This window comes from Vicia villosa, linkage group LG7 (assembly GCF_029867415.1).
Source record: "Vicia villosa cultivar HV-30 ecotype Madison, WI linkage group LG7, Vvil1.0, whole genome shotgun sequence".
In the NCBI taxonomy this organism is placed as follows: domain Eukaryota; kingdom Viridiplantae; phylum Streptophyta; class Magnoliopsida; order Fabales; family Fabaceae; genus Vicia; species Vicia villosa.
In genome coordinates, this window is record NC_081186.1 from 64591131 (window position 1) to 64597130 (window position 6000).

Consider the following 6000-nt stretch of genomic DNA (forward strand, 5'->3'; position numbering starts at 1 on the left):
GTGATAGGGAGTGGAATGGAGATATTCTATATCTAGGACAAACCTAGGTAGAGATTTCATTGGGTAGGGTTTAAGTGAGAAGTCGTGAATGGAGAAGTTCAACTTTAAATTAAGACTACTGATAGTGAATCTCATTCTTGGCTTGGTAGCCCCCAGAGTAGGTATTGTTGTATGCCAAAATGGGTAAATAATTATGTGTGTTATTTATTTTCTGTAATGGTTTATTAATCTGTTATAAGATGTCGTAACATCTAATACGACATCAGGGAATACTTCCATAGGTTGTGCTTTTACGGAACCACCCCATATCAAAACCTGTTTGTGTAACTGAGCTATCATTATGCATAAATGGTTTCAGTATTCTTATGATCTTTAGCACACTAGTGTTAAACTAAAATGGAAGATCATCCTATCCTACAATTGCAGCTTTTATAAAAGACCAGTTGTCTTGACATCATATACGACATCCGGGTTCTATCATACCAGAGTTTCAGAAACTATGACACAATTCATGCAGATGTCAATGACCAGCCAAAAAATAAGAAGCGTCCATAAAAAATCTTGAGACTCAAGTAGTCCAACTTGCTAAACAAATTGCGGCGAACCAATCGAGTTCATCTTTCTTCGCCAATACTCAAGCTAATCCTAAAGAACATTGCAAAGCAGTGGTGACTAGGACCGGGCCTGAAGGAAGTAATGGGGAAGTTGAAAAAGATGGGTGTGAGGATGAAACAGAGGTTATAGTTGAAAACCAAGAGAAGGAAGATGAGGAAGATGAAATTATTGAAGAAGAAGAAAAAGAAACTACTAAGAAGAAAATGGAGGAACTGGAGAAAAGGAATAAGGTAAGAAGAAAAAGTGCTACGGAGAAGATTGCGGATAATGTGGTCCCAATTCAAAGTCTACCATATCCCTACGCCCGGTCAAAGAAGGATAATGCTAGGAAATATGCAAGTTTTATGGAAATTTTTAGGCAATTACATATTAATATTCCATTCTCCAAAGCAATTGCTCAAATGCGAAAGTATGCAAAGTTTATGAAGGATATCTTGACTAAGAAGAAAAGACCAGCGGAGGAAGAAGTCGTTTTCCTCGACGCATAATGTAGCGCCAGAGTGTCACACACTCTCAAAAGGTAAGAGATCCGGGTAGAGTCACTTTACCCGTTACAATTGGTAATCAATATATTGGTAATGGATTGATCGACCTAGGTTCAAGTATCAATCTAATTCCATATCTAATTCCATTGTCAATAGTGAAGAGATTGGGTAACATCGAGATGAAGTCAACAAGAATGACTTTACAATTGGCCGACAAGTCTACTACTCTCCCTCGCGGAGTTGTGCAAGACATGTTAGTGGAAGTTAACAAACTTTTGTTTTTGATAGATTTTGTTGTGATTGATATGGAAGAAGATAATGAGTCACCGATAATTCCTGGAAGACCGTTCATGAAAACCGCGAGAATGATGATAGATATTGATGATGGTATAATGAAGTTGAGAGTGCAAGATGAAGAGGTGTGCTTTAATCTTTTCGAGGCAGTGAAATAACCTAAAGACAAACATTACTGTTTTAGACTAGATGTTACCGAAGAAGCTGTTATGGAAGTTGCAAATAAAATTCATATCTCTAGCCCATTAGAAAGATCTCTTGTCGACTCTTTTAATGTGCTCACTCAAGAAGAAGAAAAAGAAATTGAGGTATTCTAAAAAGAGCTTGAAAAAGGTGGAGGAACGAATACTAAAAAGGAGAAGATTGAAGAGTTACAAGTAAATAAAGAAGTCAAGGAGCCGAAAATTTAGTTGAAGATGCTCCCATCTCATCTGAAATATGTCTTTTTAGATGAGGAAGTTCAAAAGCCGATCGTCATTGGCACCAAGTTGACAACACAAGAAGAATAAAGATTTATCCAAGTTCTCAAGAAAAACAAAGAAGAAATTGGGTGGGTCTTAGCTGATCTAAAAGGTATAAGTCCCGCCTATTGCATGCACGAGATCATGTTAGAAGAAGAATTCAAGTCGCTAGCTCAACCGCAACGAAGATTAAACCCCACTATGAAAGAGGTAGTGAGAAAATAAGTTGTGAAACTATTGGAGGACAAAATTATATATCCAATCTCTGACAGTACTTGGGTAAGTCCAGTGCAAGTTGTTCCAAAGAAAGGTGGAGTGACTGTCATTCGTAACGAGAAGAATGAACTGATACCTGCAAGAATTGTCATAGGGTGGAGAATGTGTATTGATTATTGTAGACTCAACAAAGCTACAAGAAAAAAAAATCATTTTCCTTTACCATTCATGGATCAAATGATTGAGAGATTATTAGTGGAGAATTGTTATTGTTTCTTGGATGGCTATTCGGGGTATAATCAGATTGTGGTGAACCCAGAAGACCATGAAAAACAGCTTTTACATGTCCGTTCGGAATTTTTTTCTTACAGGAGAATGTCATTTGAATTATGTAAGGCCTCTGCAACCTTTCAACGTTGCATGCAAGCCATATTCTCAAATCTCATTGAAAAGAGTATTGAAGTGTTTATGTATGATTTTTCGGTATTCAGAGAGTCATTATGCTTGAACAATCTGGATGTGGCACTTGGAAGGTGCATTGAGACCAATTTGATTTTAAATTGGGAGAAATGTCATTTCATGGTGACAAAAGGAATTGTATTAGGTCATAAGGTATCTTCAAGAGGACTTGAAGTGGACCAAGCCAATGTGAAGGTCATCTCAAACCCTCCACCTCCAATAAACATCAAAGAAATAAGGAGCTTTTTGGGTCATGCTGGATTCTATAGGCGATTCATCAAAGACTTTTCAAAGATTGCCAAGCCCTTGAGTAACTTACTCAACAAAGGTACGTGTTTTCTTTTTGATGAATCTTGTTTAAAAGTTTTTAATGAATTGAAAGATAAGCTAGTAACCGCACCTGTGATCGTTGCATCCAGCTAGAAAAGTGATTTTGAACTTATGTGTGATGCAAGTGATTATGCCATAGGTGCGGTGCTAGGACAAAGAAAGGACAAATTTTTTCATGTCATACACTATGCGAGCAAAGTTTTAAATGATGCTCAAATCAAATATGCTACCACTGAAAAAGAGTTGCTAGTGCTGCACCTCAGAATTTGTCCATCTAATTTTACTTATATAGGGCTTAAGCTTCGCATCCATCTCTATACATCTCATTAGGGAATTAACATGATTCATGCATTCATTAATCATTAAATTTGGCATGAGATCAGGGATAATTGAATTAGGGTTTCTCATCCATGGTATTCGAGTTTGTTGAGGTTCATTGGATTTTTATTTCAAGATTATCCTAATCCTACTTCTTTCTTTATTTCCATGTTCATTGGCAATGATACCTCAAGGCCTTGGTATGGTATAGAGATCATGAATTAAGGGAGGAAGGGTGAAGTCAAGTTATTTTGTGGAGTGAATTGCAAAGCATTCAACTTATGGTTCAAGAGACACAAAAAAACATATGCATCCATCAAAGCCCATTCCTCATTGCAAAATTTAAGATTCTACCACAAATACTCTCCATTTCCAACCCCAAAATTCAAAATACTTTGCTCATTAAATTACAAAGGAAAAATTTTACAAGGTTTCATCAAAATCCTTTGTTCAAGAGTCTACACAATCCATGTTCATTAAATTACAAAAAGAAAAAATTACAAAGTTTCATCAAAACCAACATTGTTTTACCAAAGTTGAATCCTAGACTTTTCTCCCTAAAAACCTAGTGTTTTCTATATGCTTCAATGTCCTCTTCATGATCATTCATCTTCACTACGACATGTCTTCGTATCTTCTCCGAACTGCCCACATTCTGTATGCAACCTCATGTCGTGATAAGTGTAACAACCCAAGATTCAGCCATGCATCCTCAACCTTGCTCCATAAAATCATATTCATCCCTGCAATAAACCAACATCACAAATCAGTTCAATTCATACCAAAGACTCTATGTCCATACTGCATTCCATAAAATCAGAGCAAAAACCAATCAAGTTCATTCCATAAAATCAGAGCAAAAACCAATCAAGTTCATTCCATAAACAGTTGGCTTCAAACCACATCCATACACAAACATCATAAAACAAAAAAAGAAAACAGTTGCTTCAACATATATTTAGACTCACTTACTAACTTAATTCCTAACCATTTCAAACTAACCATAACAGAAACTTCTAACATCCAACAACCTAGTACTAACTTCTAACCAATTTCTAACTAACTTTCAACCACCTAACAGATTCATAACAGAATTCCAACCACCTAACTGAAATCTAACAGAAAAAAGAGAAGCTTAACTAAATTGGAAACCAGTTACTCTAATGTTATATAAGCAATTCCCTCCTTCAAATGCAGGCTCTCCACGATTTTACTCTCCATTACCACCTCTCAATCTCTTCAATCCTCACACCATTCTTCACTGAACTCTCATTGCTCCACCATTTTTGAGCTTGGACACCATCTTCTCCACCATTCTCATTCATCTCCACCACCTTCAATCCTCCACCATTTCTCTGCTTCATTCACGACCTCATTTTCACCACTTTCTTCATCTATCAGATTCATCACAATCCATTATCTTCAACCGATTCTCTGCACCTGCAATAACAGAAATCAAACAAAGAACCTCTCTCATTCTACTCTCCATTCAATTCACCAGAAAACCAGAACAAAATCTTCAATTCATCTTGGTATCGTAACAAATCAACAAGCTTCACACAGCGATCTTCTTCAACCGCAAATCTTCAGCGTTCTATACATGGTCATCAATCTTCTTCAATCTCGTGACAACATTTCGATCTTCATCATCACAACAATATCACTGCAACAATCAATCATCCGCGTGTCGCAACAAAACTCAGAATTGGAAGCAAGAAGAAGAAGAAGAAGAAGATAATTGGATGCACGTTATTACCTCGTCTCTGGGTTTCCTCAACAATCATCTTCAGCTCACATCCAGGTAAGCCTTAACTTGCTGCGTCTTCATAGGTTGCTTGATAATTGATTCGTGATACTCGATACATGTTTGAACGCAATCTTCACTCGTTCCTATACTTCTATGCACGATTTTTTACATTTAGGGTTCTTGATCCCTTTTCTGATTTGAGATTGTTGAAGCCGTGTACGAGTGAAATTGAGGTTGAATTAAGGTTCAGGGTAGACCATAGAGTGAGGATAGGGCTCCAATTAGGGATTTGGTCGAGCTCCGCCGCCTCCGACGCGGCGGAGCGGTTTCCGGCGAGAGAGAAGATACGAGAGTAAGAGAAAGACGAGCTCGTAGAAGCTGAAACGACACTCACACAACTCTAACTTATCCCCTTTCATTTTTGTTTTTTAATCAAGGTGGTTAATTGAATTAATCAGTATTAGTTGAGCTTAAATTGATATTAATTGAGATTAATCGAATTTAAGGGTCTTAATTGATTAAATCAAAAAAAAATATGATATAGAAAATAATTAATTTGTTAATAGTAAAATCTGAACATGGATCAATCTTTGGGCCAGCATACCAGCGCACCCCCTTAGGCCCGTTACAACCATTTTTGGCAAATCAGAATGCAAACGAGCAACAAAAACGCCCTTTGAGCCTCCTCTGGCTGGGCCCAGCGCCATTGCTATTCACCACCATGATTCAGTTTTGCACCCCCTGAGCCAATGTAATTTCTTATTAGAATTAGTTTTCTTTTCATAATAAAATCCAATAAAATCATATTTTCTCCTATTAGTTTCTAGGCTTTAATACAATTTTTGACGTAAAAATGCTCATAAAAAAAATATTAGTTTAGGCTAATTCTTTTAATTCTCTTTGCTTAATTAGAATTCTTCATTCTCTTCCATAAAAAAGTCATAAAAAATAATAGTATTGCTAGTCCATTTTTGTACTATATTTTAGACTTGTGATTTCATGCTTGTGTGTAATTTTTTGTAGCATTGTATTACTTGATTTTTGCTTGTAATTTTGATCTCTCACTTGTAATCTC

At 36.6% G+C, this 6000-nt stretch overlaps 1 long non-coding RNA gene across 2 annotated transcripts; it reads right to left on the bottom strand.

Annotated features, from left to right (window-relative positions):
- Window positions 1-3531: 3531 nt before the first annotated feature.
- On the bottom strand, window positions 3532-5397 carry LOC131617321 (uncharacterized). 2 transcript variants are annotated; one of them, XR_009288543.1, is made up of 3 exons: window positions 4935-5346; window positions 4319-4841; window positions 3532-3921 (listed from the first exon to the last, which is right to left on the bottom strand). It is a non-coding gene; the product is annotated as an uncharacterized LOC131617321 (long non-coding RNA). The 2 variants fall into 2 exon arrangements; XR_009288544.1 differs by lacking the exon at window positions 3532-3921 and having other exon boundaries at window positions 4030-4841; window positions 4935-5397.
- Window positions 5398-6000: the final 603 nt, after the last annotated feature.